General features: G+C 40.7%; 6 non-coding genes across 6 annotated transcripts; 2 read left to right on the top strand and 4 right to left on the bottom strand.

Annotated features, from left to right (window-relative positions):
* Positions 1-856: 856 nt before the first annotated feature.
* trnal-caa (transfer RNA leucine (anticodon CAA)) lies at positions 857-969 on the bottom strand. Its single transcript has 2 exons — positions 932-969; positions 857-902 (listed from the first exon to the last, which is right to left on the bottom strand). It is a non-coding gene; the product is annotated as a tRNA-Leu (tRNA).
* A 2,758-nt stretch (positions 970-3,727) lies between these two features.
* On the bottom strand, positions 3,728-3,840 carry trnal-caa (transfer RNA leucine (anticodon CAA)). The gene is made up of 2 exons: positions 3,803-3,840; positions 3,728-3,773 (listed from the first exon to the last, which is right to left on the bottom strand). It is a non-coding gene; the product is annotated as a tRNA-Leu (tRNA).
* Positions 3,841-6,593: 2,753 nt separating this feature from the next.
* trnal-caa (transfer RNA leucine (anticodon CAA)) lies at positions 6,594-6,706 on the bottom strand. Its single transcript has 2 exons — positions 6,669-6,706; positions 6,594-6,639 (listed from the first exon to the last, which is right to left on the bottom strand). It is a non-coding gene; the product is annotated as a tRNA-Leu (tRNA).
* Positions 6,707-11,111: 4,405 nt separating this feature from the next.
* Positions 11,112-11,205, bottom strand: trnai-uau (transfer RNA isoleucine (anticodon UAU)). Its single transcript has 2 exons — positions 11,168-11,205; positions 11,112-11,147 (listed from the first exon to the last, which is right to left on the bottom strand). It is a non-coding gene; the product is annotated as a tRNA-Ile (tRNA).
* A 6,294-nt stretch (positions 11,206-17,499) lies between these two features.
* On the top strand, positions 17,500-17,571 carry trnaa-ugc (transfer RNA alanine (anticodon UGC)). Its single transcript has one exon. It is a non-coding gene; the product is annotated as a tRNA-Ala (tRNA).
* A 1,246-nt stretch (positions 17,572-18,817) lies between these two features.
* On the top strand, positions 18,818-18,890 carry trnak-uuu (transfer RNA lysine (anticodon UUU)). Its single transcript has one exon. It is a non-coding gene; the product is annotated as a tRNA-Lys (tRNA).
* Positions 18,891-23,742: the final 4,852 nt, after the last annotated feature.

Genomic DNA, 23,742 nt, shown 5'->3' with positions numbered 1-23,742 from the left:
AAAGCTGTCAATACATCATAGATTTCTACTCAATCAATATCAGCAGTGTTATCACTACCGAACGCTAAATATAGATCCTGGCAATAATTCATGAGTTGTTTGTTAGAAAATTGTTTATGGTTTTTTTAAACATATTTTCAATACCAGACAAAAAGTCGAAAGTTTCAATTTCATGCAACTGATGAAATCTCTCTTCGATGGAAGTTATAAGTACAGTACATCCAAAATACTGCGGAATCAATCAAATGTACATGTTTCTTGTGGATCCAGAAGATCATTTTGAGACTCAAAACATGCCTGTCTTTTCTTTTTTCGAGGACGAAGGAGTAGCAGCAGGAGTAGCAGTAATGGCAAGAACGTGTTTAGAGTTCAGCACTTCTCATTTCTAATGCAGAGCCATCGACTCGGAAAGTACCGCCCGCGATAAAAGAAATTGCAGAATTGGTCTGTTCATGCTGCCTACACGCTTTGAATTGCTGGCATTTTCTGCAAGCGTTCCTTTTTGAGGGTTCATGAAATTCCTCACATTTGAGCCAACACTAAAATATTTCATTCAGGGTCGCCTAATTCATAGTGCAAACCGAATCTACAGGGGAATGCTGTGGCACATGAAGCCGTTTGTTATTCTGTTGTGAGGTGTGAGGGGCGGAATGCAAATCGAGTTGGTGAATAGAAAATGAAACAGGAGTCACTTCTTGAGCTACGAATTCCAAAAAGTATGAAAACCTGTGCATTTTAACAGTGCAGAATACCCACAAATTGCACTGAGTTGCTTGCTTTCTTCTGCTGCTTTAATATTTCAGTCATTCACTGTCAGCTAGCACTGGAACAATTCAAGAGAGGTAAAAATGGAAGCTGCCAGGAGTGGGATTTGAACCCACGCCTCCATTGGGAGACCAGAACACCCAAGCCAGCTGGAAAGACACATATCCTTGAGTCTGGCGCCTTAGACCACTCGGCCACCCTGACAAGTGAAAGCAAGTGATGTGCTGAATGCACCAGTAGTTGACTAAACTGAGTTTCTTCCCTGAAATTATTTGCTTGCGAAGAGCCAAGTTGCCTTGAATGGATCTTGGAAATCAAATATACGGATGGATTGTTATTCGGTTGTGAGTTTTGAGGGGCGTATTATAAATTGAGTTGGTGAAAAGGCGCTTTTTGTTAGTCTGTCGGGAGGCTGCACAAGGTGTTTAGAGGGAGAACTTCTAAAAGGCAGGCTCTCTATGTTTAACATCAAGAAAGATTTTTTTTTCTCAATGGAAATGCTCTTTGGCGCTTTCAGCTTTACGTAGGGAACAACGTCGGCCGAGACCACTTTTGAGCCAGTGCAAATGGTAATGTGCCACCAAGTACATTTAATATTGGCTGTGGTAGCGAGCTGCTTTTGTTTGTGAAGCTTTTACTTCTTTAAGCTGAATCATCGGCAGGAGTAGCTTATTAAATCTTTGCTCATTGCGCTCCATCAGAAATACCTTGTCCATGTTCAAAAGAGATCAGGGGATTTACTTCATGCTTTCACATGGCATACCTTACACGAAAGATTTAAATGGGGAATTGATTGTGCTTCTTGATGTTGTTCCTGTGGTTGCCTTGGTTACAATGGTGAACGTTCTTCCACGTTCTGCTAGAGTATCCACTGGGTGGGCTTTATCAATTGGCTCGGATAGGTCATCAGTGCTCCGTCTCCAGAAAAATAATCAGCACTGTCTTTTCTCTGTGCGCATGACCGTCTTTTAAAACATATAAAATCACGAGTTCATTGATTTCTCCAAATAACAACAATACATTTTAACCCTTCAATCCAATAGTTTTACTCCAAGTAAAAAGCAGCGCAATATATAGAGAGATGACATTCAAAGATTTCAACGTTCTTATTGGATTGCTTGTATGCAGATATCGCTCAGAATTGCTAATATGATTTTAATTCAGTTTTTCTCTACTACTTTCAGAGTCTTTTATTGACCTTGCTGAAGCAGAGAAGTGACATAATCACAAATGCAACCAGTTGTGCAGCTGTTTCTGGTTAATAATGATTAATGCGACAAAAAACCCAGCTCCTTGCATTAAGAGTCCTCCCTCTGGATTCCTCTGAATGCTGCGCGAATTACTCACTGCGTGTCCTGTACTGTGTAGCACAGTGACAAGAACGCCTTGAGTTTTTTTCCGTATGTGAAGGAAAATGCAAAAGAGCATGAAAAGTATTGATGGTATAAAATATCCATGGTACAACTCGAGAAAGAACTGAAGGACAAAACAATGACATTTGATGATTACAAGAGAAGCACAACCGTCCGAACATGGGCTTGGATCCTGACCACTTGCGTTAAAAGACAAAGCAAAGGATATAACCTGTAAATGTCTTCATGTCTTACAGTTTATGAAATAAGACAATTTCTTACTTTCTTGATAATTTCTTACTATTGATAGATGCTTTTTTTAATTTTAACAGAATCACAATTACAAACAAATGGGGTTAAACTGTTAATCACATACTCTAACGAAGAGAAACGTTAGTGTCTTCCGGTGTGTGAGCCCATCTCTCAAAAAATAAAAAAATAAGTTCTATAAATTGAATTGTTCTATTTTTCAGACTTGCATAGTCTTATTCATATTTCAGTTAAGCCTTTTCCTCTGTAGTAATTTAATTTGATATTAAAATTAGTCCTGATTTACAATTTTTGGACATGGTTCATCTTAAAGAATTTTGTAATAAGTTTCAGTTTAGGAAAATCGTGCCCAGAAGCTACCAAAACTGGTAATGTTCACATAATGTGTAATGCAAAAGCAGCAGTTGGGGTGGGAAACAAAAGGCATTTCTTGGTATGAATCCTTAAACTTCATAGATGGCGTTCTAGGACCTCGCTTCAGATAAAGCTGTCAATACATCATAGATTTCTACTCAATCAATATCAGCAGTGTTATCACTACCGAACGCTAAATATAGATCCTGGCAATAATTCATGAGTTGTTTCTTAGAAAATTGTTTATGGTTTTTTTTAAACATATTTTCAATACCAGACAAAAAGTCGAAAGTTTCAATTTCATGCAACTGATGAAATCTCTCTTCGATGGAAGTTATAAGTACAGTACATCCAAAATACTGCGGAATCAATCAAATGTACATGTTTCTTGTGGATCCAGAAGATCATTTTGAGACTCAAAACATGCCTGTCTTTTCTTTTTTCGAGGACGAAGGAGTAGCAGCAGGAGTAGCAGTAATGGCAAGAACGTGTTTAGAGTTCAGCACTTCTCATTTCTAATGCAGAGCCATCGACTCGGAAAGTACCGCCCGCGATAAAAGAAATTGCAGAATTGGTCTGTTCATGCTGCCTACACGCTTTGAATTGCTGGCATTTTCTGCAAGCGTTCCTTTTTGAGGGTTCATGAAATTCCTCACATTTGAGCCAACACTAAAATATTTCATTCAGGGTCGCCTAATTCATAGTGCAAACCGAATCTACAGGGGAATGCTGTGGCACATGAAGCCGTTTGTTATTCTGTTGTGAGGTGTGAGGGGCGGAATGCAAATCGAGTTGGTGAATAGAAAATGAAACAGGAGTCACTTCTTGAGCTACGAATTCCAAAAAGTATGAAAACCTGTGCATTTTAACAGTGCAGAATACTCACAAACTGCACTGAGTTGCTTGCTTTCTTCTGCTGCTTTTATATTTCAGTCATTCACTGTCAGCTAGCACTGGAACAATTCAAGAGAGGTAAAAATGGAAGCTGCCAGGAGTGGGATTTGAACCCACGCCTCCATTGGGAGACCAGAACACCCAAGCCAGCTGGAAAGACACATATCCTTGAGTCTGGCGCCTTAGACCACTCGGCCACCCTGACAAGTGAAAGCAAGTGATGTGCTGAATGCACCAGTAGTTGACTAAACTGAGTTTCTTCCCTGAAATTATTTGCTTGCGAAGAGCCAAGTTGCCTTGAATGGATCTTGGAAATCAAATATACGGATGGATTGTTATTCGGTTGTGAGTTTTGAGGGGCGTATTATAAATTGAGTTGGTGAAAAGGCGCTTTTTGTTAGTCTGTCGGGAGGCTGCACAAGGTGTTTAGAGGGAGAACTTCTAAAAGGCAGGCTCTCTATGTTTAACATCAAGAAAGATTTTTTTTTCTCAATGGAAATGCTCTTTGGCGCTTTCAGCTTTACGTAGGGAACAACGTCGGCCGAGACCACTTTTGAGCCAGTGCAAATGGTAATGTGCCACCAAGTACATTTAATATTGGCTGTGGTAGCGAGCTGCTTTTGTTTGTGAAGCTTTTACTTCTTTAAGCTGAATCATCGGCAGGAGTAGCTTATTAAATCTTTGCTCATTGCGCTCCATCAGAAATACCTTGTCCATGTTCAAAAGAGATCAGGGGATTTACTTCATGCTTTCACATGGCATACCTTACACGAAAGATTTAAATGGGGAATTGATTGTGCTTCTTGATGTTGTTCCTGTGGTTGCCTTGGTTACAATGGTGAACGTTCTTCCACGTTCTGCTAGAGTATCCACTGGGTGGGCTTTATCAATTGGCTCGGATAGGTCATCAGTGCTCCGTCTCCAGAAAAATAATCAGCACTGTCTTTTCTCTGTGCGCATGACCGTCTTTTAAAACATATAAAATCACGAGTTCATTGATTTCTCCAAATAACAACAATACATTTTAACCCTTCAATCCAATAGTTTTACTCCAAGTAAAAAGCAGCGCAATATATAGAGAGATGACATTCAAAGATTTCAACGTTCTTATTGGATTGCTTGTATGCAGATATCGCTCAGAATTGCTAATATGATTTTAATTCAGTTTTTCTCTACTACTTTCAGAGTCTTTTATTGACCTTGCTGAAGCAGAGAAGTGACATAATCACAAATGCAACCAGTTGTGCAGCTGTTTCTGGTTAATAATGATTAATGCGACAAAAAACCCAGCTCCTTGCATTAAGAGTCCTCCCTCTGGATTCCTCTGAAAGCTGCGCGAATTACTCACTGCGTGTCCTGTACTGTGTAGCACAGTGACAAGAACGCCTTGAGTTTTTTTCCGTATGTGAAGGAAAATGCAAAAGAGCATGAAAAGTATTGATGGTATAAAATATCCATGGTACAACTCGAGAAAGAACTGAAGGACAAAACAATGACATTTGATGATTACAAGAGAAACACAACCGTCCGAACATGGGCTTGGATCCTGACCACTTGCGTTAAAAGACAAAGCAAAGGATATAACCTGTAAATGTCTTCATGTCTTACAGTTTATGAAATAAGACAATTTCTTACTTTCTTGATAATTTCTTACTATTGATAGATGCTTTTTTTAATTTTAACAGAATCACAATTACAAACAAATGGGGTTAAACTGTTAATCACATACTCTAACGAAGAGAAACGTTAGTGTCTTCCGGTGTGTGAGCCCATCTCTCAAAAAATAAAAAAATAAGTTCTATAAATTGAATTGTTCTATTTTTCAGACTTGCATAGTCTTATTCATATTTCAGTTAAGCCTTTTCCTCTGTAGTAATTTCATTTGATATTAAAATTAGTCCTGATTTACAATTTTTGGACATGGTTCATCTTAAAGAATTTCGTAATAAGTTTCAGTTTAGGAAAATCGTGCCCAGAAGCTACCAAAACTGGTAATGTTCACATAATGTGTAATGCAAAAGCAGCAGTTGGGGTGGGAAACAAAAGGCATTTCTTGGTATGAATCCTTAAACTTCATCGATGGCGTTCTAGGACCTCGCTTCAGATAAAGCTGTCAATACATCATAGATTTCTACTCAATCAATATCAGCAGTGTTATCACTACCGAACGCTAAATATAGATCCTGGCAGTAATTCATGAGTTGTTTGTTAGAAAATTGTTTATGGTTTTTTTTAAACATATTTTCAATACCAGACAAAAAGTCAAAAGTTTCAATTTCATGCAACTGATGAAATCTCTCTTCGATGGAAGTTATAAGTACAGTACATCCAAAATACTGCGGAATCAATCAGATTTACATGTTTCTTGTGGATCCAGAAGATCATTTTGAGACTCAAAACATGCCTGTCTTTTCTTTTTTCGAGGACGAAGGAGTAGCAGCAGTAGTAGAAGTTATGGCAAGAACGTGTTTAGAGTTCAGAACTTCTCATTTCTAATGCAGAGCCATCGAAAAGCACCGCCAGTGATAAAAGAAATTGCACAATTGGTCTGTTCATGGTGCCTACACGCTTTGAATTGCTGGCATTTTCTGCAAGCGTTCCTTTTTGAAGGTTCATGAAATTCCTCACATTTGAGCCAACACTAAAATATTTCATTCGGGGTCGCCTAATTCATAGTGCAAACCGAATCTACAGGGGAATGCTGTGGCACATGAAGCCGTTTGTTATTCTGTTGTGAGGTGTGAGGGGCGGAATGCAAATCGAGTTGGTGAATAGAAAATGAAACAGGAGTCACTTCTTGAGCTACAAATTCCAAAAAGTATGAAAACCTGTGCATTTTAACAGTGCAGAATACTCACAAACTGCACTGAGTTGCTTGCTTTCTTCTGCTGCTTTTATATTTCAGTCATTCACTGTCAGCTAGCACTGGAACAATTCAAGAGAGGTAAAAACTGAAGCTGTTAGGAGTGGGATTTGAACCCACGCCTCCATTTGGAGACCAGAACACCCCAGCCAGCTGGGAAGACACATGTCCTTGAGTCTGGCGCCTTAGACCACTCGGCCACCCTGACAAGCAAAAGCAAGGGGTGTGCTGAATGCACCAGTAGTTGACTAAACTGAGTTTCTTCCCTGAAATTATTTGCTTGCGAAGACCCAAGTTGCCTTGAATGGATCTTGGAAATCAAATATACGGATGGATTTTTATTCGGTTGTGAGTTTTGAGGGGCGTATTATAAATTGAGTTGGTGAAAAGGCGCTTTTTGTTAGTCTGTCGGGAGGCTGCACAAGGTGTTTAGAGGGAGAACTTCTAAAAGGCAGGCTCTCTATGTTTAACATCAAGAAAGATTTTTTTTTCTCAATGGAAATGCTCTTTGGCGCTTTCAGCTTTACGTAGGGAACAACGTCTGCCGAGACCACTTTTGGGCCAGTGCAAATGGTAATGTGCCACCAAGTACATTTAATATTGGCTGTGGTAGCGAGCTGCTTTTGTTTGTGAAGCTTTTACTTCTTTAAGCTGAATCATCGGCAGGAGTAGCTTATTAAATCTTTGTTCATTGCGCTCCATCAGAAATACCTTGTCCATGTTCAAAAGAGATCAGGGGATTTACTTCATTCTTTCACATGGCATACCTTACACGAAAGATTTAAATGGGGAATTGATTGTGCTTCTTGATGTTGTTCCTGTGGTTGCCTTGGTTACAATGGTGAACGTTCTTCCACGTTCTGCTAGAGTATCCACTGGGTGGGCTTTATCAATTGGCTCGGATAGGTCATCAGTGCTCCGTCTCCAGAAAAATAATCAGCACTGTCTTTTTTCTGTGCGCATGACCGCCTTTTAAAACATATAAAATCACGAGTTCATTGATTTCTCCAAATAACAACAATACATTTTAACCCTTCAATCCAATAGTTTTACTCCAAGTGAAAAGCAGCGCAATATATAGAGAGATGATATTCAAAGATTTCAACGTTCTTGTTGGATTGCCTGTTTGCAGATATCGCTCAGAATTGCTAATATGATTTTAATTCAGTTTTTCTCTACTACTTTCAGAGTCTTTTATTGACCTTGCTGAAGCAGAGAAGTGACATAATCACAAATGCGACCAGTTGTGCAGCTGTTTCTGGTTAATAATGATGAATGCGAAATAAAAAACAGCTCCTTGCACTAAGAGCAAGAGCAACCAACGCGCTCGCTTGTTGAGTTGGGTATTTTCCGAGCTACTCTTCCTTAGCTGTGTAGAGGTTTGATGGGTTTACTGAGACAATTATTCATTGTAGCAGTAATCACGAGGTGGTTCGCTGTGGTTTTTAGAAAATCAATCGTCAGAACAACTAACAACGCACACATACATGTTCAATACACGAGATACAGTTATTAATATAAATTGTGCACCAAACATATACCAGTCTGCCTGGATACAAGCGGCAGACCTTACTGTGAGGATTATCAATATACAAGGAATATAATCTCGAAGAGATGCAAACACAAAGAGATACACAACAGAGAATATATGACAATATATATCGTTCAGTTACCAAATCGCTAATCAGTGTTATTTCCCACTGTTACTCTAAACTCGGAAGTAAATGCAATACTCGTGAATTAAATTGATAACAACTTGTGTTGAGGTACAATTGAATTCTCGAGACGCAATGTAGGACATGGGGTTTACTTATCCACTGTGTATGGATTTGGAATTTCCCGGCACGAACACCAAACCAGCTGACAGGCTCTGTTGCAGCCTTGGTTCCAGTGGTTGTCCAATGGGCGTTGTCCCGGCATCCTCTGGCTACCGGCCAACCAGTAGAGGTGCAGCTCGGAGTTGGACGGGCGGAGGAATCTAACTGCGATGCGCAGGGCAGTCGTTGCTCCGAGGGGATCTACCAGCAGTCCGGCTGGCTAGTAGAAAGTATCTATGCACAGAGTGTGACCGCAAGTCCGCACAAGTCACTCTTTTGCCCGGGAAGAAGCTGGTTCGTTCCCGGACCAGCGCTGCTACTGAATAAGCTATTCAGGTTGTCGACAAGGGTCCAACTGTAGGCTGCCGTTGATCAAGCGGAGCATTCACGTTGGTAGAATTCTGAGTACGTACGGGATCCTAGGCCTCGCGCTTAGAACAAAGTCCAAGTCCCAGTGCAGACAACAGCAGTTATCATGTGATTGTCTCTGAGGATGCGCGAAAATGGCCAAGGAGAGCCCCGATCTGAGGTTGCGCTCCCTTTTTGACCAAGACACAGATGTGTGCTGATTGGTTGAGATTTTGGCGGGCATTGGAGACCCACGTGGTGTTACCACGCCCTGCCAATCCCTGATTGGTTGATCAAGGTGAGATATGAGTCACTTACTCTTGACACTTAGGAATGCAGTCCAGATGTCCATTCGGCACTCCCTAGACAGATAGGCACCAATGGATGACCATTGATCATGATAGCCAGGCTAAGCTAAGTGCATCCCCGTTTGGGAGCTGTCCCTTATCAAAAGAAAATATCTTAAATCAGCCTGCATGAATACTTTCTCTGTGGCTGCACCACAGAGATGGAGAGTGAGATGGGGCCTCATTTAGGAAAGCACAGCAACGCTTAATTCTGTCTTATTACCAAGTATTGCTGCTACAACTGCTTAAATTCAAACTAAACAGGACTATGGGAATGAGATTTGATTTCGAACTGGGATTTAAATAAATAGGACCACTGCACTACATTGTGCTTTATGTAAGACAAAAGGTGGGCTTCCTGTGTTTTCGATAACTCAGTTGTACGAGCGGAGGAATATAGTGGAAACAGCTGGGAACTCTTTGCTCTCTGGTTTGAATCTGGCTGGAAGAAAGGTGTTTTTTATGTTCTTTAATCAAAAAGTGAAAATGTATCTTTCACTTAGTTGTCTTATTTTCTAGGCTTGTAGACTCCTCACTCTTCCTAAAAGAAAGTGCTGCAGATAAAGATACAGTAGTTGTCAGAAGTTTCGTTCAGTGGTAGAGCACATACAGGCTGTATGTGGTTGTTTTCAATCGCCGGCGTCTCCACTCTGGATTTCTTCCTAAGCGCGATATCTTTCCTTACTTGTGTGTGAATTTCAGCGCGACACATAAACCCTTTGTCTGTTTTATAAAGATTATATTTTAAATCAGTTAAAACAAAAAAAGTACCAATTACATACATGTAGAAAACACATGTATCTAATTTGAAAATTTGGGCAATGTATTACTAGTAGTGGAGCTGAGCTCACAGAAGAGCAGTTGATATAGTTAAACCACGTATTATTTTTAAATGACGCTACTAAGCACTGGCACGGTGTTTGTGCAGTCCTACCCAAGCTTTCTATCGACTGGATGAGTCTCCTGTTCCATCTCCAATTCTTTCCGCACATTTCACCTGTTTCACCACCGTTATCATTAGACTATAGCCACTAATACGAGAATACTGTTCTGAAAGACTGTCTTAAATAATAATGTTGAAAAGGTTAATGATAAGAGTTTTTTTCATTAAGGTAACCATACATTTGCCTGTATAGTACAACTTATTATCTGTATCCGCAAATCCCCAATATTAATGCTGTCTCCTGAGAAACAGAAGTGTAGAGTCAAATAATATTACAACAAATCTATTCAATTAACACCCCTATGTGACAGAACACATTTAAGACTTACACCCCTTTTAAATATGTATTTCCTTCATTTCAGTTCTCTCCCCGGGATACCTGAAAATTCATTATAGTATAATAAAGTCTGTGCATGCATTACCTGTAATACAGCTACTAATATAGATAACTTTAAACTTCATTATTAAGATATTACACTTTTATTAATAAAATATGTATTGATAAAATTCCTTGTGAATAATTGTAGTGTCTGGAAAGCAATTGTTCATTACTTAATGACGATATTATTTCCACTACATTCAGGACAGTTCCAATGTAATCTATTGTTCCACTTCGTCTGCTTAGTCTCCTACTTTAGTAACATCTAATGGGGAGCAGCTGTTATTTTAGGTTTGTTGCAATTGAGAACAGGTTTGCTACAGAGCTGCTGACAAATTTCAGCAGCCAGTTTGTTGCAACTGACCCGTTGTAGCTACCAATCAGAAAAAAAACCAAACGCAACAACTTCAAAAGAGAAAGAACATTAAAAACAAATCTGGGGAACAACATAAACACAGAATCTAATGCAGAACTTTATCAAGTCTTCAGTGCTCCTCTTGTCTCAGTAGACCTCTCTCATATATTTGTGTACAGGTCAACTGGAGGTACACAGCTGTAATTTAAGTAGGGAGCTGCATCACAGCATGCGTGGGCTGCAAATGGAAAAGTATAGGTTTATTCCATGCTGAAAATAGAAGTAAACACAACATTTCAGCTGTGGAGCCTTCTTTGATTGTGACTCGAAATAAATCTTTACTTGTTCGTTTGATGTTAATTTATCTCCATCAAATACCTAAGAGTATCTAAACTCGACAGTTGCTCTCAGTAGCTAAAGACACTGCTCCAGGTGAGGCTTGAACTCACAACCTCGGCATGACTCTGCTGTGCACTGCTGTATAAGTACCACGCACTGACCGATTGCGCCACTGGAGCTGTGCAACTTGTGTTCTTCATACAGACTGACGCTGCAGAAACACAGGATGAAAACGGTTTCGGTTGTGGATCCATCTATACATGGGGAACACTAAAATAGCAAGGAAAATACAAGAAAAGAAACTGAAAGAATTGTGCTAACAGCAAAGGGGAACTGAGGGAGGTGGTCAGACAAGTAAATCAGCCTGGCAGATTATTTGTATCGACAGTTTTTGAGTCAATCAGCAAACAGATTTCTCTTCATGTGCCTTAAACTGTGCAGTTTGTATCTTCGCTGTAGATAGGTTTCTTCAGAAGTCCGGTAAACTGACAATAATGGAGAACTAGCTGACGCACCCCGTCGTGAAGACCCTCTGTAAGGTGATTACACGTTTCAATTTCAAGTCGCCTCCTTTACACTCAATTGCAGCCCCGAAACTGAGAGAAAGCATGAGAAATGGCTTCAATTTCAATGTGAAAGTGCAGTACAGGCTCGATGGCTTCACATCTCCCATCAATCAAATAAAATTGCAGTAAAGCGATCTAAATATGACTCTGAAGTACTGGGAAAGATGATTATTTTGAGCGTGCCTCCAAGGGTCTGCTACGAGGCTTAAGTTGGCTTCTTATTCGCCAGCTTATGCGTGTTTTTCGTTCCACCTTAAATGGTGCTGCTGTGATGTTATGTCGCCTTTCGCCTGTAGATGGCTCTCTTCGATCAGTACTAATCCGGCTGGAATACTGTAGACATCTTCACTGAAAAGGAATATCCAAATAAATAGCGACTGTCCAAATTATATTTTTGTATGGAATAGATTTCAGAAAATCGCAAACCAATTTTAAAAACTCACCACAACACGGACTTACACTGGGAAAAGGTGACTGTACTTTCTGCTTATTGCTACGGCCTTCCCCCCGATTATGAAAATGTCTCACAGTTCTGACACCGATGTGTGAAAGACAATGTAACAGACTATCAAAATCCTGAAGTACAAGAAATTTTAATGCACCAGTTTTTTAAATATGACCCTCTGATCCTGGGATGTCAGGATACATTTCGAAAAAGTATGGCACGAATTGCACGAATTGCAATGGCACAAATTGTTGAGAATATCACTGACCTTGCCGATATTTGCAGGGGATACGAATGTTTTGCACATGTTGAACTACAACACGTAAAAATTGAGCTTCTTAGTCAATATCACCGGGAATGTCCAATAATGACGAACATCAGTAGCTTCAAGGAAACTTAGACTCGCACATGGAGTTTTATCTTCGAATGGAGGGTGGGAGAATTCATTTATACTCTCGTTGCTCATTAGCTAAACTATTTTAAAAATATGACACAGATTTGTTCGAGAAACTTGTAATCGCCTTAAAGAGAGTCTTCTTGAAGATGTGCACCAGCTAGCTCTCCACTGTCAATTGACAGGACTTTAGAAGAAACTGTTCTCATACAACCAACATACAAATTACACATTTTAAGGAACAAATCCGTGTACTAAATAACATAAAACTGTCGCTGCAAATTATCACCAAGCTGTTTTATGTGTCTGACCACCTCTTTCCTACTTTGCAGCGAGCACAAATCTTTTTGTTTCTTCATCGCTATTTTACTGTCTCTTTCCCCCATGTGGAGATGGATCCACAGCCGAAACTTTAGGTCAATTCCTGTTACTCTGTCCGATTGAAAGAGCTGTATTAAAGGCACTCCCATCTCTGCAGGAAAGTTATTGCTGCTCTCAACACAATATTCTGCAGCCAAATATAGCGATACTGTCACTGCCTGTGGGCCACGTGTTCCTACTGTCAGTCTATTATGTCATGTTCATCCACACCCAGAAACATTACTGCTGGAGCATAAGAGTTATATAGGCGCAGTCCATAGAGCAAGAATCTCTTAATCTCAGAACTGTGGGTTCAAACACTTCAGCATTTACTGTTCGAATACCACACTTTGTCAAAACACTGCCGCTTCTTAAGCTAATAAGTAACGGTTTTTGAGCACGCATTGTATTGTTAATGCTTATATTAAAAAAGCATAAATTCACATAATGGAATTTTGACGGAACAAAGTAGTCCAGCCCCTTTACAACATTACATACCCACTGATTAAAGCTTAAAACTACAGCAGCAGGAGTAACAATAATGGCAACAACATGTTTGGAGTTCGGCATTTCATTTATTCTGCGGGAACACCGTATCGGAATGAACTGCCCGAGATAAAAGAGTAATTGCTGCTTCAGATCGTTTTTACAGAGCATTGCGTTGTTCTGTTCATGCTGACTACACGCTTTAAATTTGTCATTTACTGCAAGCGTTGCTTTTCCGGGTTTTTCTGAAATTCCTCGCATTTGAGCCAGCACTAAAATATTTCATTCCCGTCGCTGAATACATCGTGGAAACGGTATTTGCAACGGAATGCTGTCACACATGAAACCTTTTTGTTATTCGGTTCTGAAGTTTGAAAATGAAAATAAAACGGGGGTCACCTCATAGGCTTGAAAGAAGTCCAAGCAGCATAAAAACCCGCGAATTCTCACAAAGGCTGCACCTTTCTTCTGCTGCTTTTATAAATCAGCCTAAAACATTTGGATGCATACCTTACTGCTGCTAACCACATTCACGTGTTTACAAAGCTTTTTTCTGTCCGTTATGTTTTTGCTAAATAGTTTCTCCGTTTCCCTCGTACTGTGATTGTCAGCGAGCACAACAAGACTGAAACAGTGTAAAGGCAGGTAAAAAAGACAGGGTAAAACGCCTGACTGTCGGGAGTGGGATTTGAACCCGTGCCTCTATTTGGAGAGCGAAACACAAAGCTTAAAAGACACGAATCTGAATTTGCTGTTTTTAACCGCTCGCCTATCCTGAAAAAATGTGTGCTGCTTGCACTAGTTGCATGCGATTTTCCGTAACTTTAGGACGATTGATACGACTGGACGAACACAATTTGTGGCGTTTAGCATGATAGGACTTTCGGAGACACAGGCCACACACTCACAGCCCACTCAGTATTGATGGAACGGAAGTGGAAACAGTCACCAGCTTTAGGTTTTTGGGAATTCACATCTCTAAAGATCTAACCTGGACTGTGAACACTGACTCTATCATGAAGAAGGCTCAGCAGCGCCTTTATTTCTTGAGGTGCCTCAAGCGATGGGGGATGCCAATACATGTGTTGGTGAACTTCTACCGCTGCACTATCGAGAGCGTCCTCACCAACGGGATCACCGTGTGGTATGGCAACACCTCTTCGCGAGAAAGAAAGGCACTGCAGAGAATGGTCAATATGGCCCAGAAGATTAAACACCGAGATTAAACAGCTCTATGAGGACCGCTGCCGTGGTAGAATTCTGGCCATCACAGAGGACAGTCACCACCCAGGGCATGAGCTCTTCACCCCACTGCCCTCAGGCAAGAGATATAAGAGCATACGGACAATTACCACTAGATTCTTCAATAGCTTCTATCCACAAGCAGTGAGACTGGCGAACACATTTAGCCATCCCCCTCGGACCACACCTACACCATCACCATCTACCTCATTGTAATTTATTAATTGTACGTCTCCAGTCATTGTTTACACGTCTGTATTGTTTACATTCAAACTGTCTGCATGTTTACTTGCACATTGTCTATTGTTTGTTTGTACATTGTCTTGATGCACTGTTTGCACTTTGTTTTGTTTTTTACACTTGTTTTATAATCGAGAGACTTTCTGTAAGTAAGAATTCCATTGTACCAGTACCGGTTACATATGGCAATAAAGTTCAAGTTCAAGTTCGATATGGAAAATGGTACCGTTGCATTCGGGTCCGGACTACCAGACTCAGAAACAGTTTTTACCCCCGCACTATCAAACTATTAAACTCCCAGCCTCTCTCACTCTCTCCTCACCTCTCACCTATGATCTGAACCTCACAGTGCCTTCTCTCTTACCAAAAACCCAAACACACATTGAAAATCTACCTCTCCCATACATGTCAAAAGCTCACTCCCCATCATTTCTATCCCTTTATTTCATTCTTTTGATGCATATTTTTGCACATAACCTGTTACCTTTTTGTTGTTTTGCACACTGCCTGTTGTTGTTTTTTGCACATCGGCTGTTGTCTCTTTCTTTTGTTATACAATTGTATTGTTGTTGTGTTTTTTTCTTTGTACTACTTATGTCCGAGAGCTAGCTAAATACCATTTCGTTATTCCATACACCTGCGTATGAGTATAATGACAGTAAACTTGAACTTGAAGTTTTAACTTGAATTTGAACTTGAACTTGACATAGTCTTGCAGGCAGTATATTATTTTATCGTTTACTCGTATAAAAAAACATGGTCTTCTCGTTCCTAAGTCAGATTTTTAGTGCTTTCGAACGTTACTTCCAACCTGGACTGACAGCTCACCCGATCTGTTTGTGATCAGACCATGGAGTGGGGGACTGTACCAAGCGTAGGTTCCTTCCCAATGCTGAGGTGATCATTTGGAAGATGGGTGTGAAGAGAGACAAGCTTTGTCGACTAAAAAACAAGGCAGGATAAGCATGAATACTAATCACTGGCGACAGTTATGCTCTCTTACTATTGAGACTCCTACATTTTTTTTGAAGACTTTGAAACTAAAGGTAAGCGGAGACAAACGAAACAGGTACGGGTGGGGATTGAACCCACGATCTTCGGTTTACGAGACCAACGCCTGGAGGCAGCAACAACAATAAAAGGGATACTTAACAAGGAGATGCGCTGTAGCAGTGCGACTCCAACAGATGCTCCTGAAGAGACTGGAGGTTTAAGCCAGCTCCTTAGAGCGCTCGGCCGTGTTACTCTCAACAGCGGCTCTTCAGCTCTTGTTGTTTGACCTAGTGGTTTTATAACGCGTGGAAACGACCGCAACTTCATTTTCTGAGATGCTTTCTCTCATGTGGTGAAATCTCGACCTCTTTGGCATCTCTGGCTATAGTTTTTCCTGTAGAGCACCTCTGCTTATAGTGCCCTTGAAGTCATTTTATTTTTACAGGAAGACGCATTCCCTAACGATCTCTCCTGTTTTAGAAATGCTTCATAAGGCATGTTTGATTCAATGGACAAACAGTATAGTAATTGTACAATGCAGATCTATGCGGCATTTGTACTGGATTTGACTGGGATTCTGAAATACTTCTTGAAAAGGTATTCAGATTTTCTTGAACCTATAATAAAAACACAGACCCGAAACTCCCTAGCTTCCAATCTCTTGCTGTCCTTAAACTCGGACGTGATGTTCTGCAGACGTGCAGTGTCCCTTTACTCTCGTTGTTTTCAAAACGACCTCCGTTGTCGGGCGCAGTTGAAGTGGAACTGGCCTGACCGCACAGGAAAGTACAGAATGATAAAATGTTTCTACGGCTCAAAATGTCCCTTTAGACCCTCGTCATGTCTCTGTGAGGAACGGGTAGGTAGAGAGGTTTAACAGATGCTCACGATGTTTCACACGGGGTGTTACCTGTTGTAGTGTTTCAAAAGATGTGTTAGCGGACCACAGATTATCTTGAAAAGATTTGGGTTTGCACTGGCTGGGATTGAAACCTGACTCAATTATTTGGAAGGCGCCTGTACCACCAACGCACTTCCGAGAAGCACCTACAAATTATTACAATCCTCTCTCTCACCTACAAAGTTATGGAGACACAGACGTCCAATGAAAGCTCAAGGCTCAAATCCTTTGTTGTGATATCATTTTAATTAATATTAGCTTTGATAAGGTGTCATTTTTGCCACTTAAAGGTAAAGTCTGCTCCTTTTCTCCTGGTATAGAAAGAACGTGTTCCATCTTTGTTTAAAAACACCACTAAAAGTAAATTATTCAGCTCTACCGCCTGTGAGCATTGACAAGACATCTCAAAAGGACATATTAAATAAGAACACGATCCTTCCTGTTACCATTCCTGTGGTTGAGGCGCTGTTTCACCCTTTTGCGTTAAATCATCAGTACTGCTGTTTTTCTATGGATAGTTTAATCAAGAGCACTTAAAAGATGCAAAAAGCTTTCAAATAAAATAGAATTGAAAGACAGTCGAGTAAGGAGGTAGAAAAAAAGCACTCCCCCGTCTGGGAATCAACCACCGTCGCCCATGTAACTGGATACAAAAATAACAGATTAATTTGTGCCCAGTCTCTTGAAGCTTCGATGCGATTATTTTCCTTCCTTATTTCTTCATTCCTATGAATTTACTCTGTAGTAGAAGAAACGCGAAAGTGGGAAACTGCAGGCATTCTTCGTGAGTGGTGTGATCAGTGAGCATTTGCACATCTCTAAGTCTGTTCCATAAACTTTACCATTGGGGATGTAGCTCAGTGGTAGAGCGCATGCTTTGCATGTATGAGTTCTCGGGTTCAATCCCTGGTATCTCCAGGTGCTTTTATATTAGAGTACTCGCATCGCAATCTTCTGTTGAGTGAGAACTCTTTGCTCGTGTTCAAAGAGAGCCAGGTTTACACAATTAAATGCAGTTTACACAATTAAACTCGACGTGCTGCAGGGTTGCGCTGCTATTTTAAATGTACCTCTTTTAGTTCTGTTAAATCCTAAATTATTTGAACTAATAATTTAGTTCAAAGTCAGGAAATCCAGAGATTGCTTCACACTTGTCGTGGCTGTTGCAGAAAACACCTGTTGAATCTCACCCGGGATTTCTTGATTGATCATTCAGCGAGCGAATCCTCCTTCTGAACTCAGCACTAAACTGAAAGCTTCACGAACTCCTCACTCCGTGTCCTGTAGTGCTCTCGTGTAGATGTGAAGCACAGCCGTAAACACCTTGAACTTTTTCCGTTTGTTAAGGAAAATGCAAAAGAGCATGACAAGTATTGATCATATAAAAAAATATCCATGGCACAACTCGAGAAAGTACTGAAGGACAACACATCGACTTTTGATGATTACAAGAGATTCAAGAAACACAATCGTCCGCACCTGGGTTTGGATCCTGAACGCTAGAGTTAAAAGAACATAAGCGACGGATATGACCTATAAACTCTCTTAATTGTCTTATAGTTTATGAAATAAAACAATTTCTAAATGAATTCTAACTGTTGATAGACGATTTATTGAATTTTAACAAAATCACAATTACAACCTTTTTCGGTTAAACTGTTATTCACATGCTCTAACGTAAATAAACGTTAGTGTCTTCCGGTGTGTGAGTCAATTTCTCCAAAAAAATATTTGTTAGTCTGGCGGGAGGCTGTGCAAGGTGTTAATAAATAGAATTTCTAAAAGACAGGCTCCCTAAGTTTAACATCAAGGCTGTTTTCTCTACAAAAATGCTCTTTAAATTTCAGCACTGTTGCAACTCCCTTTATAAAGGGTGTGCACACGTATACAACCAAGGCATTGAAAGTTTTTTTTTAATTATTGTTCCAAAAAATGTTCCATTTGTTTTCTTTTTAATGTTGTTGATTAAAAGATTTTATTAAATGTGAAAAAAATCTGAATGTGAAAAAAGGTCAAAATGCTATTGAAAAAAATCAGTAATGTGAGGAAAGATGGACTGTGGGAGCCCCTTAACTACCCATGTCATGCTGTATTTCTCACTCATTCTACTGGGAATGGTACACGTGACTTGCGAGGATCCCGACAGTGGTGACTTTCTTTCAGAGCCCGGATAGCTCAGTCGGTAGAGCATCAGACTTTTAATCTGAGGGCCCAGGGTTCAAGTCCCTGTTCGGGCGGATGTGCTATTCTTAAGTCTATTGTGAATGTCATTCTAAATAGTCTTTTATCTTTCACTCTTCTAGCTGTACTGTGGTTATTTTAAATGTCCATTACTTGTATTTACAGTAGTGTATTTAGTGTTTCATTTCACAAACCGAAAATATTCAAGTAGATCTTGTCACTCTACTCCACGTCATTATCTAAATTAAATCACAGTAGAGTACAGGACACGCAGTGAGAGGCTCACACAGTGAGTACTCTTGAATACGACAAGAGGAAAGGCACACTGCACATCTGCAGAACATCACGTCCGAGTTTACAGTGACAGCAGAGGTTGGAAGCGAAGTAGTTTTTTATTACTCGCTCGCTGAACGATCTCTCAAGAAACCTCGGTTGAGATTTAACGGGTGTCTAATAATCACGTTCAAAAAGGTGACGATGTTTTTTTTTAACTAGGTAGCCTTAATGGCATCGCGGTGTGAGTAGATCTTAAAGCAGCTGCAGACAGAGTACCCGTAATGGCAACACGTTTCTGCTTTGAGTTCGGCTTTTCTTATTTCTTCTGCAGAACCAGTGGTATCGGAATATACTGATCCGCATAAGAAGCGCTTTCGGGTTCTGATCATTTTTATTGAGCGCTGCTCTAAACTTTACATTTGCTCGGGCTAGTTTTCCCCATGAAAAAAAGACATATCCCTAATTACATGATTTCACTTTTTTTCTTATCAACGAGTAGAAAGAAATAAAATATATACTTCATTATAAGTACCACAGGCAAGATGCCGTTGCGTTCAGGTCGCAGTTACCCCTGGAGACGTTTGTTAAAATCTCACTTCTAATAAAGAGGTCTTTCTCGTTAGAGTAGAAACGATAGAAGCCTTAAGCGGGGAAAAAAACACAACATCTCGCATTTCACGTGTTTAATGTTAACTGTCTCAGTGGTTGCTTTGGTGATTGATGGCTCTTCTCCCTCGCAGGGTGACGGCAAACGTCCTCAGGGAGGGAGTCTCCCATGCACGGCTTGTCTTTATCAAGAGCTGAGACAACAGAAACAGACTTCCAACTGACATTAATTACTTCTTGAGCGTTTATGACCGTCTTTAAAAGTTGAGAGCAGGTGAAAAAGTCTTTGGAAATGAGGAAATGACTGCCGACAGTAAACAGAGCTGACGCTCAGCTGCAGACAAGCGCTCCTCGTTAGTACAGTATAGTGCTGAGTACCCCCGCTTGTTGCGCGGGAGACTGGGGTACGTTTCTGTGACAGGGCGCTGGTTTAATTTTTTAACAACCTGACTTCACTTAAAAAGTGTGTACTGTGTACTACGTTTCGGACTAGTTAGTGCGGTAGAATATGGAGATCATCTCCAGCTTTGAGCTCAACTGCAACAAGAAGTCATGCTAAATGTAGTTTAGTGAGTAGACATCGCGAGACAACAGAACGAGAGTAGAAAGCAGGAATATAAGGTGTAAGGGCATGATCTGTGTAGTTAACAAAATAGTTAAAATAATATTAAAACGTCTCTTTATTAAGATACACAACATTTATGGCGACGAGAGATGAGTGCTTGACGGACTCAAAGCGAGCAGAACACTGCAGATTTTAGTTCTCTTGCTGGTAGAAACGAACTTTTGAATTTTCTGACTGTTCGTTTAGCTTGCCCATTGGAAGATATGGCAGCCGCGCCGAGAAGCTTTGCTTATGCCCGGCTTTTTTCACCGCTTCTACTGAACCTCGTAGCTCCGGATTTGTATACGGAATACAAGATATGGATGGAGTCGTACAGATTTTTTTTAAATAGCCGGTGGATCTACAGAAGCTCAGGATGCCGTGAGACGTGCTACATTACTGCACTGTATCGGGGCTCCCGTGCAGCGGATTTTCGCCAATCTCCCTGGAGAAAAAGGTACATATGAACAGACTGTAGCTGCCTTAGACGCTTACTTTACACCGCGGAGAAATGTGGTTTTGGAACGGCATAAATTTAGGCAGAGAACTTAGTCTCAGGACGAATCTGTTGATGCTTTTGTGACTGCACTAAGAGAATTGGCTAAATCTTGTGACTTTGGAGTATTGGAAACTGACATGTTAAGAGATCAACTTGTGGAAAAATGTGCACATAAGAGACTATAAATTGCTGCAGGAGGAAGGGCTGACTATAGAAAGAGCTCTTACAGTCGCTAGAATTCATGAAGCAGCTCAAGCAGAATCAAGAATGCTTTCTGACCACAGTGACAAAGTGACACTGAACGGGGCGCTCGCTCAAACTTTACAAACAAAAGCCGAGCAGCAGGACACAGTCATGCTAGAGAAACAGAAGAAGAGGGGACGGCTAACATTACATGTTACAGGTGCGGACTAACAACGCACAAAGCAGATGAATGCGGAGCGTGAACAGCAAAATGTCTACACTGCAAGAAAACAGGACATTGTGCACATGTCTGCAGAACATCACGTCCGAGTTTAAGGACAAGTATACCTTTTATTGTTGTTGCTGCATCCAGGCGATGTAAACCAGATTCAGAAAAAAATAATTTGAACAACCTTATTCCCATGTTTACTCAAAGGCGCGTTGGCCAAGTGGTAAGGCGTTGGACTTGTAAACTGAAGAGCGTGGGTTCAAGCCCCACCTGTGCCTGTTTCATTTGTCACCGCTTTCCTTTAGTTTCAAAGTCTTAAAAAAACTTGCAATGTAGGGATCTCAATAGTAAGAGAGCATAACTGTCGCCAGTGATTAGTATTCGTGCATATCCTGCCTTGTTTTTTAGTCGACAAAGCTTATCTCTCTTCACACCCATCTTCTGAATGATCGCCTCAGCATTGGGAAGGAACGTGCGCTTGGTACAGCCCCAGACTCCATGGTCTGATCACAAACAGATCTGGTGAGCTGTCAGTCCAGGTTGGAAGTAACGTTCGAAAGCACTAAAAATCTGACTTAGGAACGAGAAGACCATGTTTTTTTATACGAGTAAACGATAAAATAATATACTGCCTGCAAGACTATGTCAAGTTCAAGTTCAAATTCAAGTTAAAAGTTCAAGTTTATTGTCATTATACTCATACGCAGGTATATGGAATAACGAAATGGTATTTAGCTAGCTCTCGGACATAAGTAGTACAAAGAAAAAAACACAACAACAATACAATTGTATAACAAAAGAAAGAGACAACAGCCGATGTGCAAAAAACAACAACAGGCAGTGTGCAAAACAACAAAAAGGTAACAGGTTATGTGCAAAAATATGCATCAAAAGAATGAAATAAAGGGATAGAAATGATGGGGAGTGAGCTTTTGACATGTATGGTAGAGGTAGATTTTCAATGTGTGTTTGGGTTTTTGGTAAGAAAGAAGGCACCGTGAGGTTCAGATCATACGTGAGAGGTGAGGAGAGAGTGAGAGAGGCTGGGAGTTTAATAGTTTGATAGTGCGGGGGTAAAAACTGTTTCTGAGTCTGGTAGTCCGGACCCGAATGCTCCGGTACCGTTTTCCATGTCATGCTAAACGCCATAAATTGTGTTCGTCCAGTCATATCAATCGTTCTAAAGTTACGGAAAATCGGATGTGACTGGTACAATCAGCACACATTTTTCAGGATAGCCAAGCGGTTTAAAACAGCAAATTCACAGCTTCATGTCTTTTAAGCTTTGTGTTTCGCTCTCCAAATAGAGGCACGGGTTCAAATCCCACTCCCGACAGTCAGGCGTTTTACCCTGACTTTTTTATCTGTCTTTACACTGTTTCAGTGTTGTTGTGCTCGCTCACAATCACAGTACGAGGAAAATGGAGAAACTGCTTAGCAAAAACATAACGGACAGAAAAAAGCTTCGTAAACACGTGAATGTGATTAGCAGCAGTAAGGTATGCATTCAAATGTTTAAGGCTGATTTAAAAAAGCAGCAGAAGAAAGGTGCAGCACAATGCAACACAATTTGTGAGAATTCGCGGGTTTTTATGCTGCTTGGACTTCTTTCAAGCCTATGAGGTGACCCCCGTTTTATTTTCATTTTCAAACTTCAGAAACGAAAAACAAAAAGGTTTCATGTGTGACAGCATTCCGTTGCAAATACCGTTTCCACGATGTATTCAGCGACGGGAATGAAATATTTTAGTGCTGGCTCTGCTTTAAAAAAAACACTATTGTTCCAACCCCCAAAAAGACAAAAGTGGCATGCCTGAATAATTACCGCCCAGTAGCATTAACATCTGTGGTGATAAAATGCCTGGAGAAGCTGGTGTTGTCACACATCAACTCCTCCATCACAGAGTCCCTGGACCCCCTGCAGTTCGCCTACCAGAGCAACAGATCAGTGGATGATGCTGTCTCCCTGGCTCTGCATACAGCCTTGGAACACCTGGACACTAAGAACTCGTATGTGAGAATGCTGTTTTTGGACTACAGTGCAGCATTCAATTCCATCATACCCAGTCAACTGGTGACAAAGCTCAGGGGATTAGGTCTGTGCAACTCTGTCTGCAACTGGCTGCTGGACTTTCTTATCAAGAGACCACAGGTGGTGCGGATAGGCAATAAAACATCAACACCACTCACCCTGAGCACTGGAACCCCACAAGGCTGCTGTCTGAGTCCAAGGTTGTACTCCCTATTTACTCACGACTGCACAGCAAGACACAGCAACAACCACATCATTAAGTTTGCCGATGACACCACTATAATAGGACTGATCAGTGATGATGACGAGTCCACTTACAGGGATGAAGTTGTACAGCTGCTTCGGTGGTGTCATAGCAATAACCTGGACTTGAACATAAAGAAAACGAAAGAGCTAATAGTGGACTTTCGGAGACACAGGCCACACACTCACAGCCCACTCAGTATTGATGGAACGGAAGTGGAAACAGTCACCAGCTT

Source organism: Lepisosteus oculatus, chromosome 14, assembly GCF_040954835.1.
Source record: "Lepisosteus oculatus isolate fLepOcu1 chromosome 14, fLepOcu1.hap2, whole genome shotgun sequence".
NCBI lineage: Eukaryota > Metazoa > Chordata > Actinopteri > Semionotiformes > Lepisosteidae > Lepisosteus > Lepisosteus oculatus.
This window is presented reverse-complemented; position numbering and strand designations above follow the sequence as displayed.